We start from the raw sequence: 13,917 nt of genomic DNA, 5'->3' as shown, positions 1-13,917 counted from the left end.
TAAAATTACTGCCCCCAGTGGCCAAAGCTGGAAATGTTGCTAACCGCATGAGAACACGTGAGCCCCAGTTTCTGGGTGAACTCTCCACAGAGTGGCGCCAAAAGCGAGTTCTAATTTTAGTTGTAAATTATGTTATACAGACAACAGGAATGCATATTTTATTTACCATATGCCCTAACCCAAACCCCAACCCTTAACCCAGTGGTTCTCAATTTCTTTTGGTCATATATATTCTTGAAAAGTTACCTTCTTCCTTGATAAAATAAAATCTGAATGAACTTTTTGTCTATGAACTAATGAACTAGGACTACATTATTTTATATGTACTTTCTTTGCCACATAAATACATATAACATTTTAATAATAGCTATATACTGTACTATCAACCACTGATTGTCTTGTGATGGTTGATCGTGATCAACGTAATGAGCACCCCTGATATAAGACACCACAATTCCAGGCAGAAGTATAAACAATGCTTGAGGAGAAAAAGGCAGAGGAAAAGAAATTGGGAACATTGGTTCTTGCATGTGTTGTCTTGTTACAATTTTTTAATGTGTAAAAGAGAATGAAATTTAAGAATGGAGCAGTCTTTACACCCCTCTTACAATACTTCCTTACAATACCATTTGCACCCAAATTTAAGAACCCTGTCTTAACCTGACTGCCAGTGGAGCAAAAATGCAATTTTAGAGCGAAAATGCAACCTTTGAATCACACCCACCATTGTTTATATAAATTTGACAACTTCCTAGTTCCCATGAGACCAGAACTCTTGCCTATGAGGTTTCTTGTGCAATACGCTATCAATAGTGCTAGAGGGAAATGTGACCAAAGTTGACCACAAAACATACAAAAATGTCTAAGTATGGCGGTTTGCAGTAATTCGTCAATATTAGGTTGATTTCAGGGTACAATAACTTACGGAGGCAGAATTTCGATTTTAGTTGTGATCATGTTGAACTGAATGGCATGCAAAGATTTTAAAGTTCCCATGAAATGGCTTGACAAACCAGTTTTCTGTCCTATGTTTCTGTCCAGGAAGTTTAGACAGGACATATTGAAGAGCTCATCCCTTAAAAAAAAAATAGCCAATAGGTTTTAAATATGTTGCACAGATTCTGTATTTGAAAATAATAATAATAATATTAATAACTGTATATACTGTAAATATATCATTAAAATCTTGATTTTTACTAAATCTGTGTAGTGCAAGATAAGTCATCAATATTTTTGGTCCGTTTTACCAGAAAAGAAAGACTATATATTTAAAAGCTAAAAGTGAGTTTTGTCAACATTTAGGAGTACACTAGATTATAAATGGCTTCAAAGCTAATTGAAATTTACTTAAACCACAAAACTCAATTTTGATTTCACAGGGTCTTTATGTGCAATGCATTAAAAGACAAGAAAATTACCTTAATTGATTAAAATGAACAAGGAAATTGCAATGGAATATAAACTATTATTAGTGCATTTTTATTTTTTTATTTTTTTGCTGGTACGGATTAAATGTTCTGTTTTGCAGAGGAGAGAAATCAGTCAGTCAGTCAGGTATCTTCCAGTGTGCACATATTACTGAGAGCTGATTATGAGTATGCTGCAGCAGATACGTAAAACAAGCTCAATCTGTCTCTTTCCTGAAAGTTAATTCACTTCCAGTATAATGGGTCTCGGTATGGGGTCCATATGGTTACAGCAGGGCAAGCAGGAGGGGAAAGGGGGGCTGAGTGTGAGATGACACACAATTTAATGAAAACTCACAATGGCTTCTGCACACCTGTGCTAATTCTCTACAACGAAGCCAATTGGGCTTTTCTTCAGTAGCAAAAAACTCACTTTAAAAAAGGTAATTATAACAATATCCCCCCATTCATTACAGTGAAAATATAGATTAAATGTGGGCTGTACATTTGGATTTTATATTTATGTACACTGCCTGGCCAAAAAAAATTCAAATAAATAAATAAATAAATCACCGTTTGGATTTAAATAAGCAGATACTTAAGAGCCTATGATTGGATCATTATTGCAGTGATTAATATGTTTCAGCTGGCAACAATTCTTTTAACCCTAACTGATGAAGTATGTAGCTTCTCATTTCTTAAACAGCCATGTCAGAAGACGTATCCCGTGGTCGTGGAAAAGATGTTATTGTGTTTCAGTTGGGGCAAATTATTGGCCTGCATCAAGCAAAGAAAACAACTATGGAGATTGCTGAAATCACTGGAATTGGGTTAAGAACTGTCCAACACATTATTAGGGGCCAAGCACAGAAAGGTGCTGTGGCACCTATTGTTTTCGTTAGTTTATTATTAGGGGCCAAGCACTGAAGGTGCTATGGCACCTATTGTATCTGTTAGTATTATTATTATTATTCTGGCTGGGAGTCTTTTGTAGCCCTATGAACCGTACCTAGAAAAATGATGAAATTTGGCACACTGATAGGGGTGGTCATGAATAGTCACCATGTCAAATTTGGGGTCTCTAGGACTTACTCTATAGCACCACCACCATGTTAAATATTTACTTTTCTTTTGTGCATATCTTTTGAACCATTTGTCCAACAGACACAATTCTTGTTTTGTCAGATTTCTCTCCTCCTGGTGATTGGATTATGTCATTCATTGTTTTTTCACTTCTGCTCCATCAAACTTTGCCTGATTTTCACACAAAATGGCTCAAAATAATCTCCAGACCGAGCCGCACAGAATGAATCATACCGAATTTTTATATTTTATTTTGTTGGAAAAATTATGCAAACACAGTTAACGAGGTGGCTGTGAAAAAGGATTTGAGGCTGTATCTTGGCAATGCTGTGTCCTATCAAAATGAAACTTGGTATGCCTCATGAGGACCATGGTCTGAGGGCACAAGCAGAGTTTCGCGACAGCGCCACCTATGGGTCAAGAATTCTGAAAAAGATCTATTTTGTTTGAAGGTATATTTCTTATTCTTCTTAGTGTTGTTCTTCTGATATGTAAGAGAGTGATATCTTTTGAAAGGACTGAGATGTTTGAAGACAGCATCACATGTAGTTCAAAAGAACATGGTCTGTTTAGCATGTTTATCATGCTACATGTTATGATAGCTTAGCATGCTAATCGGTAAGCATGCTAATTGTTGGGTTTTATTAGACTATTTTATCACAATGCTATCTGTAGAGCAACATTAGCTTAGTGTGCTAATCAGTTAGCATACTAATAAGTTAACTGATTAGCACGTAAGCTGATTAGCATGCTAAGCTAATGTTGTCTGCAGATAGCATTGTGATCAAATAGCCTTAGAAATGCATTGGCTAGCATGCAGTTAGCATGCTAATAAGTTAGCATTTTCCATATCAACCATATAGTCTCTCTGCTATATTGCATTTTATAAAAGTGATAAATCTTTATGAAAATTGGTATGCATCATTGACATCATGTCCTGAGGATAACTGAGAAGTTTAGAGACAGTGCCACCTATAGTTCAAAAGATAACCTACACTTGTTTCCTGACAAATTCTAAATTTGATCTCTGTTGAAAAGTTACATGAATACAAAGTCATAAAAAAAAAAAAAACTTAGCATAGTATGTTCCTCTTGGATGCTTTTTCACACAGTGACTGTGTGGAGCAGTGGTTAAAGCCATGAAATTTCAAATAGAAGTTTCCCGGTTCAATCAGCTAATCATGCATTAGAAATGTGTGTAGTTCTGGAGATTTTTGTATTGTGTTTACTGAATGGAGACGGGGCTTTTCCCCACTCAGATGTTGATTTGCATCTTTGCTGAAAAGTTACATGAATATAAAGTTGATCATGGTAACAGCTGTGCTCTGCTGTGATTCATCTAAGCTTGATATGTCCCTTTGTTGACTGCAATGTTGCAGTGCAGTGGATTGCACACAGAACTGTTGAATGGAAAGTTGTGGGTTCAAATACATCCAGAGACAATGTGATCTGTGCTTGCTCTGTGAGATCTTTGGGTTGTGCTGTGGTTGTCATGCTGGTGCTTGGCCCTGTAATTGCTGCTTACAGTTGTATTTAAAACCTGGAAGGATATCAGTTAACTGTCTGCTTTGCAGAAGAAATGTAATTGGGGAAAAAATCAAGAATGATTGTGACTGGAGATCACTAAAATTCTTGGTGAAATCACATTGTAAAAAATCAACATTAGAACTCATGGCTATGTTTAATAGGGAAAGTAAGAGCATTTCCACAAACAAAATGTGACGAGAACTCCCAGGATTGGGACTAAACAGCTGTGTGGCCACAAGAAAGCCACTTGTTAGTGAGGCTAATTGGAAAAATTACTTCAATTTGCTAGGGAGCATAATGATTGGGCTGTGGAGCAATGGAAAAAGGTAATGTGGTCTGATGAGTCCAGATTCACCCTATTCCAAAGAGAAGGGCGCGTTAGGGTAAGAAGGGAAGCGCATGAAGCGATGTGCCCTTCATGCATAGTGCCCTCCAACAAGCCTCTGGAGGCATTGTTATGATCTGGGGTTGCTTCAATTGGTCAGGTCTATGCTCAGCAACGTTATGCTGTAATAAATGAAGTCAGCTAACTTCCTCAACGTACTGAATGACCAGGTTAACCCATCAATGGATTTTTTTCTTCCCTGATGGCACAGGCATATTCTAGGACGACAATGCCAAGATTCATCGGGCTCAAATTGTGAAAGAGTGGTTGAGGGAGCATGAGGAATAATTTTCACACATGAATTGACCACCACAGAGTCCTGACCTTAACCCCATTGAAAGTCTTTGGGATGTGCTGGAGAAGACTTTACGGAGTGGTTCAAATCTCCCGTCATCAATACAAGATCTCGGCCAAAAATTAAGGCAGCTCTGGATGGAATTAAATGTTGTGACTTTGCATAAGGTTGTCGAAACAATGCCACAATGAATGCGTGCCAAAATAATAGCTAAAGGCGGTCCAACAAAATATTAGAGTATTCAACTTTTTTTGGGCCAGGCAGTGTATATTTGTCACTGGTTCACTGAATGACATGTCATTGTTTTGTTTGATCGTAATATGAGTTTCTCCATTATACAGTGGAAGAAATTATTCAGAATCCTTTCCGAGGGAATAAAAAAAAAAAACACACAATAATGGAATTTGAATTGAATTTGAAATGGAATTTAAAGAGCTTGTATAATGATCTTCCTAAAAAAAAGTAAATCTTTAGATCAAATCCACAGTATAATTTTGTACACCTATTTTCAAAGACACTTCAAGTAATAAACCCTAAACAGTTAACCAATTAGGCTAGTGTTGACATGCTCTATTAAATATTAACTGCCATTCATGCGATGGGCCACTTTCGATTTTGGAAGTAATTAAAGGAGAACAATTGAGACCGAACTTGATGAGTACCCAGAGGGCTCTGAGGGTGTTTAGTTCTTCAGTGATATATATACCTGCTTGATGCCCTTGTGTGTGCATTACAATCAAACAGCACAATATGAACTTGTGGAATACACCAAAAAAAAAAAAAAAAAAAAAAAAATATCAGACAACAAAACAGTCTGGACTGCAGTCCCCAAAACACTTCAAATATTTATTACAGGTTTATCCTGAGATAAAAACGTTACCCAACTGGACCGAATCACTGCGATTTGACTGGTTATGCCTGAGTGCCCAAGGTCAAGTTTTTGAAACAGCATGTTATCAAAGCAGGGAAAGGTAAACAGAGAAAATCTTCTCTGCAAGGTAAAGCCACTAGGGGCCCATTACAGGCATCATACTGGAGTGGCTTGTCATGCATTCAGTCTATTTATTCTCCTCAGCTATATTTTAAATAATGTACATTAGTGTCAGGATAGTCACAATGCAAAATGACTGTGGAAATGATTTTTGATTTTCTGAAACATTGCAAAGAATCATGGAATAATTTGAAGAAGTCATCTTAATAAGCAGCTTTTTTATATAATAGTAGATATTCACAGTACTAAATGTTAATGTTTCAACATTCTCACTTCTCATAATTTTATTTATTATTTATTTCAACTGTAATTGACAGATGAAGAATGTACTACTGATTTTGTCCACTAGATGGAGCAGCAAGTTAAGAAATTCAATTAAATCCTCTGAGTTTTGACTTTGAGTGTGTAGTACTGTATGTGACTACTATAGTGGTAGATTGTGAGCTAAATGACTGGGCTTCCTTATGACTGTCAGTTGTGAAAAGGCTTACAACTACAGGAACAAGAAACACAATTCCATGGCATGAAAAGAATGCGTTCTTCATGGAAGAAAACAAGGAATAAGAGAGACTGAGAAATGTTGTAACATCAGTTTAACCAACTAGAAATTAGCTACAAGGGTGACATCACTATAATGCATGTACACCACCCTTCTGCTGTGACAGTAGATGTTCAAACACTCTGTAAAAATTAGGGCTGTTGATTTACGCATTAATTCAGTACAATTAAATATATAAAAAATAATTGATTAAAAAAATGTACGCAATTAATCGTGACCTGAACCGTAATAAGGAATACTCCTACAATTGGAGCAATTCAAGGAGAAAGAATATAGCTGCAGGCAGTGCTCCACAGAGGGATGGGAGTGCCAAACTGCCATATATTGTTGAACTTTGTATGACAAATTCCTTGCTATGTTCCTCATTTGTAAGTCGGTTTGGATAAAAGTGTCCGCTAAATGACTAAATGTAAATATAAATTAAAGATATAGGGAGCCCCTTACCTTACCCTTTCCCTAAAATTAACTGTGAGTGGAAGTGACACACCCTTTTGGAGTTGGCGCAACCCCCTTTTGGAGTAACCACACCCCCTTCTAGAGTGACCCCACACACTTTTTGAGATTCCGCCCCCATTTGGAGGTGTCCGGCCTGCAGCGATACTTACTTGAATTCAAGCCTAAAGTACCACCTTCATGTTTTCAGCAGGGGGCAGTAGTGCAAATCTAGCTGTACAGACAACAAACCACACTGATAGCAAACAGCACAAGATCAGGACACATTCTTGCGTTAAAACAAAGCTGGATGGAGGGCAACTTCAAATGCCATAGGAACATAGACACGCCCTTACAAAAGCCCTTATAATAAGTCTACCTTGGACAGATTGATGAATTCAATTGCAAAAAGAATTTCTGTGAACTGTAGGCCAAAGATAGGTTTATGTTCAATAATATGGAAATATAAACTCACTGAGCACTTTATTAGGAACAGTGTGGTCCTAATAAGGTGCCTGACGGGGTCTTCTGCTGTTGTAGCCCATCAACCTCAAGGTTCAACATGTTGCACCAGGGGCATAGATTCTGGGGGGTGGGGGAATAATTATTTATACAATGATCAATGGAAACATGTAAATGCTTAACTCTGCAACCTCCCAATTTTCAAGCCAAATCTACACCCTTGTGTTGTGTATTCTAAGAAGCTATTCCACTACAATTGTACAGTTTAGTTATCTGAGTTACCGTCATTTCCATCAGCAGAATTTCCGCTCACTGGATGTTTTTTGTTTTTGTAAACTATAGAGACTGTTGTGCGTGAAAATTCCAGGAGATCAGCAGTTACAGAAATACTCAAACCAGCCCGTCTGGCACCAACAATCATGCCACGATCGAAATTACTGAGATCACACTTTTTCCCCATTTTCATGGTTGATGTGAACATTAACTGAAGCTCCTGACCTGTATCTGCATGATTTTATACATTGCACTGCTGCCACACAATTGGCTGATTAGATCATAGCATGAAAAAGCAGGTGTGCAGTGCTCAGTGAGTGTATATAACAATATATTGCCTTCTAAAGCCACTGGTGGTTGCATTTTTGCCCAAAAATTACATTTTTACTCCACTGACGGTTACGTTTAGGGTTGGGTTTGGGGGTAGAGTTAGTAAAATATTAATTCCTTTTGACTGTATTACATCATTTACAACTAAATATACTACTCGCTTTTAGCAATTTCACCCAAGAACCTTTGACCTACTGTCGCCAGATTAAATATTAGCTATACAGTAATATATAATATACTATAACCATCAGTCTTATTTCTTAACATTACAAAACTGAAACAATATTTTAAATTACATGTAATGCAAATGTTTTCAAAACACAAATACACACAACTTACCATTTGTACATACCATTGTGATAAAATTATATGGAGCCCCTTTGGAAAAGGGCTGGAAACAGTATGCCTACACCAATCCATTGAACTTTCGAACATTTGAGCCATATACAGACCTATAAATGTGCTGATCCTGCAACTTCCTCTGCAGAATTCACAACAGAACTCCAAATATAAAAACTCATCCTCACAGAAAGGTGGCAAAAGCACACAAAGAGAATCTATAATTATGTTTCTCATTACCCTCGCTGAGCCTCAGAATCAGTGGCTTCCTGAGAAGCAGATGAGCGGAGGTTCCATCTGCAGGCCATCTTTGGGATCTGCTTGATGTTCTTGCCACCTGGGTGAGGAGATGAATCAGCATTAGCACTGCAGAGGCCAAGCTCTGATCTCATCCCACAAAGATGACACAGCTCTGTTCCCCAATGAGACGAACACACACTCTGGCCCTGGGATGAGAAATCACTGGATTACATAAAAAATAATTCACAGAGTAAAAAAAAAAAAAAAAGAGGACATATTTTCGATCTAGAAGGGTCTTTCTATTTTAAGCTACCAATATAAAAATCATTCACCTTCTCACACGTTCGCAAAATGTTTTATTGTCCCTCCAACATTAAAATATATTTTAATTAAAATTAAAATATGATGTACAAGTATATGACTCTGTACATCAATAATTATTATTTTAATGGTTTTGCAATGTAAACATTAAAAATTATGTAAATATATTAACATGGTACTATATGCATGTTATTATAGACCAGGCTTGCGACAAAAATGAAAATGCAACGCTTTATTTTATATAAGGTGTAACAAGGGGTTCGTGCTTCATCTCTCTGTCCACAAAGAGGTCCTTGGTCTGAAAAAGATTGAAGACCACTGTAACTGTATGGCTATATACTGTGAACTCCTCCAAAATCTTTCTCCTCATCCTTTCTGCAAAAAGATGTGGTGTTTCTACAACATGGCAAGATCAGTATATAGCCATATAAATATAATGTAACAATGTAAAAATGGGCTTTTTACAATGCTGAAAATCATTGTGCATCATCTATTTATTGAATCATCATATTAACAGTCATATTCAGAACGCTTTTAAACAGGGTAATTTGTCCCAGCTGAAAGACAAAACAATAAAAACAAATTAAACCAGTCTTAGTTCTCCCAGCCTGGCCAAGCTAGGTTAGCTGGTCTTTTTGGACAACTGTCAGCTGGTCAGGCTGTGTGGACAACAAGTTAAACCAGCTAAACACCAGCTAGGCCAGGCTGATATACCAGCTTAATTTTTTAAGTGGGGGCAGAATCTTTCTGCTGCAGTTTTCCACAGAGGTGTCCTTCAGCAATTGACAGAACTTTTTTTTTTCTTTTTTTTCTGATTTATAAATTAGATAGTAGCAAACTAAATAAAGTCTCCTTTCAGTAAACCTCAAGTGTGCTCACAAATAAATCTGATATACAATAGCATACACCACGCTCAGCTCAAGTCCCCAGTACTCATGAGTAAGGCCGTACTCAGTTTGTCATGCAGACATATTCCCATGGAGGGAGCTATTAATCACAGAGCCAGTTCTTGTATTCTATGATGTTTTTATACTCAGTGTAATCAATGTTTTGCATACTTAGCCATCCAATCAATATGTTACTTAGGAACAGCACCTCACTGCTGCATCAGTTAATTCATGGCTGTCTAGTTCCACATTGCATTGTGGGGGATATGACTTCCTTCTGGCGATGAGAAGCAGCAGGGTAACCAAATGAAATGGCCTTGTCGCACAAGCAGCTGATAAGGCTAATTTGTAAGAACAAAAGGTTTGTATACAGAAGATATAGAAAACCAGCACAAAAAGTTGTTTCATATGTTGAGACAGTTAGAGTGCAACTATAAAACATATCAAGTAAAAGTGCCAACATTTCCTTTAAACTTTTTGTTACAACAGTTATTTGTAGAGATATTTTTACATACAATGCATTCAGAAAGTATTCAGACCCCTTCATTTTTTTTTTCACATTTTATGTTGCAGCCTTATGCTAAATGCTTCAAATAGTTTTTTTTTTTCATATCAATCTACACTCCATACCCCATAATGACAACGCAAAAACCAGATTTTTGATAACTTTGCAGTTTATTAAAAAGAAAAAAACTGAAATATCACATTGACATAAGTATTCAGACCCTTAACTCAGTACTTAGTTGAAGCACCTTTGGCAGCGATTACAGCCTCAAGTCTTTTTGGGTATGATACGATGCTTTGCACACCTGGATTTGGGGATTTTCTGCCATTTTTCTCTGCAGATCTTCTCACTCTCAGGTTGGATGGGGACTGTCAGTGGACAGCCATATTCAGGTCTCTCCAGAGATGTTCGATTGGGTTCAAGTCCGGGCTCTGGCTGGGCCACTCAAGGACATTCACAGAGTTGTCCCTAAGCCACTCTTGCGTTGTCTTGGCTGTGTACTTAGGGTCATTGTCCTGTTGGAAGGTGAACTTTTGGCCCAGTCTGAGGTCCTGAGTGCTCTGGACAAGGTTTTCATTAAGGATATCTCTGTATTTTGCTGCTTTCAGCTTTCCTTCATCCCTGACCATTCCTCCAGTCCCTGCTGCTGAAAAACACCCCCACAGCTTCACAGTTGAGATGGTATTGTGCAGGTGATGAGCAGAGCCTTGTTTCCTCCAGACATGACGCTTGGAATTGAAGCCAAACAGTTCAATATTCATTTAATCATACCAGAGAATCTTGTTTCTCACAGTCTGAGAATCCTTTAGGTGCATTTTTCTGTGTCCTGCACTGAGGAGAGGCTTCTATCTGGCCACTCAACCATAAAGCCCAGATCAGTGGAGTGCTGCAGTGATGGTTGTCCTTCTGCAAGATTCTCCCATCTCCACACATGATCTCTGGAGCTCAACCAGAGTGACTATCGGGTTCTTGGTCACCTCTCTTACCAAGGCCCATCTCCCCAATTGCTCAGTTTGGCCGGGCAGCCAGCTCTAGGAAGAGTCCTGGTTGTTCCAAACTTCTTCCATTTTAGAATTATAGAGGCCACTGTGCTCTTGGGAACCTTCAGTGCAGCTGAAATTTTTTTGTAGCCTTCCCCAGATCTATGCCTCGACACAATCCTGTCTCTAAGCTCTGCAGGCAGTTCCTTTGACCTCATGGGTTGGGTTGCTTTAATAAACTGATGCAGAAGAAAAAACTGTTTAATGCCATAAACTACATGTTGCGCACTCACAATAATCTTACATTACGCACTTTTGAAGCACCCTGGTTACACTTAAGCACATCACTGATCTTGGGATGCAAATAAGCAGTGTTGTGCCCTAGATTAGTGTGTCTCTTATTACCTCATAATTTTTTGTGTGTGTGCTTACCAGTTTTCTTATTACAGGGCTTCCCTTAGCGTCCACATAACCCCCAGAAATATGTTCACTTAGACAGTTGTTATATGATATGCAGTACAAGTAGTGCGCTAGTATTCTATTTTAATCATAATCATCATTATGCTGAGCTTAGTATTGATTTTAGTAAAAGTGAGATATATGTGCACCATATATATGACACTTCTGACTAAACCGTTTTTAATTAACACAAAAAAAAAAAAAAAAAACCACATTAAGTGCAATAATATGCAACTAATATGGTATGGTATGCAATGACAAATAACATATCTTATCCAAAGCTCACAAAATTAAACCACCTGACTGCACACCTACAACAATCTCTGCTTTACCGTGTTTGTGTTGGTGGTTTGTTTTGCTCTGTTCTCTTGTGTATTTCAGTGAGAGTTTGAACAGCTGTGTTTCAGGTTTGTTTACTTTTCTTTGACAGACCTGGCTAACAGAGGCAAAGTTTTACTGAATTGGAGCTGTTTGATGAACATTTGAAACACAGGAATGCTATTCTGTAGGTAGAACCATGGCATCTTGATTTTGTTCACATTAAATGGGCCAATATGTTAAAGAAGATTAGCTTCCTTTACCTACACAGCCATAAAACAAAGAACCTAAAACACATAGAAGTACAAAGTGGTTGTTGTACATAATTCAATGACAGTACTCTTTGGTCTGTTTTGTCACTTTTTCAGTAAGCAAGACAAGATTATTCCTGTTATTTTTTCTGCAAAACATCTTATGCATGCCAGTGTAACAGACTCTGGAGAGCAGGGTTTTAGATCCATGTGCGGTTTATTAATATCTGTGCAAATCATAAACAGACAGGCAGGGTAAATCTCCAGCAATAATACAGCTAAGTAGACAAGGGTCGTAGTCATGAACAGGCAATGGTCAGGACAGGCAGCAAGCAATCAAAGTACAAATCCAGGTGATCAAGAGGTAAACAAGGCAGGCAGTAGAGAATCAAACGGGTGGGTAAACAGGCAGGAGTCAAACACGGGCAGGCAATATCAACAGTGAAAACACTCAAATGTTAGCAAGGGTAGAACAAGACTTTGCATAGATTAGAGATAGAACAGCGCTTAAATAGTTCACGAGATTGGACTATTGGACAGTCTGGTGGTGAACAGGAGAATTCCTTGATTTTGTCCCCCCCGCGAGCGGCTCCTGACGCGAGAAGGCATTAGACACCGGGATCTTCCACGGGGTCGAGGGGCAGGTCTTTCCGGATGAGTCCTGTGGAATTCAGTGATGAGTGTGGGGTCAAGAATATCATCTGCTCTGACCCAGGAATGCTCCTCCGGGCCATACCCTTCCCAGTCAACCAAGTACTGAAGAAAGCGAACCGGACATCTGGAGTCTAGGAGCTCTCGGACCTGATAAGCCTCCTCGCCATCCACGATTATGGGTGGGGGGTTCGGAACATCGATCTCCTCCTCCTCCCTCAGGCCATCAGCGGGTTTGAGCAGAGACACATGAAAGGTGGGAGAAATGCGATAGTTAGAGGGTAGTTGAAGGTGATAAGATACCGGAGGGAGTAATCTGTCTCAGAATTTTGAAAGGTCCCACATACCTGGGGTTGAGTTTCTTGCATGGCAGAAGGAGACAAAGGTCACGTGTGGAAAGTACGAAGTTGCTCGTAGATGTCTGGTCTGATCGCAATACAAACACAGACGTAGCTTCATACAGCGTTCTCTTTCATGCGATGTCAGATAAATGTGCCCAATCTGCATGGTCTCTGTCGCATCTGAAAGTGGTCTGTGATGTGGCACTAGGGAGGTGAACTGGTCTTCGTGAACAGATGAGATTATCTAGGCGAATGGCTGGGTCAGTAAACTTGTCCAGGGTTCTCCCTTCATTGTGGCATGCCAGCTCAGACTGTAGCTCCAGATTGAGTCCCCTTAGAAACAGTAACTTGAGTGTGTCCTCATCCCATACTGTCTGACTGGCGAGAGTGCGGAAAGAGAGCACATACTCGGTGGTGATGTTTTTCCCCTGATGGAATGAGAGTAACAATTCACCAGTGTTCCTACCTCCCTTGGGATGCTCGAAAACTTCTCGGAAACTTTTATCAAAAGTGGTGAACCTCGACCCCTCATTAGACCATATAGCGGTTGCCCAGTCCAGTGCCATTCCAGTTAATAAGGAGCAAAACAAAAGAGATGCGGCTGTCATCAGAGGGATAGAGCGTGGGTTGCTGCTTCACAAACATCGAACACTGCATCAAAAATCCCTTGCACTTAGATGATGTTCCATTAAACTTTTCCGGGAAAGCACGTCGTGGGTTGGCAGTGAAGGTGTTAGGAGCAGAGGGGTTATTTACCAGAATGGGTTGTGATGTTGTGGTGGTTAGTCTGATGCAGGAATGCGAAGGTTTTGTAAGGTCTTTACTAATTCCACTGTATAAGCACTCAGCCGAGTAAGTTGTTGTTGATGAACGACCAACACA

Source organism: Myxocyprinus asiaticus, chromosome 6 (assembly GCF_019703515.2).
Source record: "Myxocyprinus asiaticus isolate MX2 ecotype Aquarium Trade chromosome 6, UBuf_Myxa_2, whole genome shotgun sequence".
Taxonomy (NCBI): domain Eukaryota; kingdom Metazoa; phylum Chordata; class Actinopteri; order Cypriniformes; family Catostomidae; genus Myxocyprinus; species Myxocyprinus asiaticus.
This window is presented reverse-complemented; position numbering follows the sequence as displayed.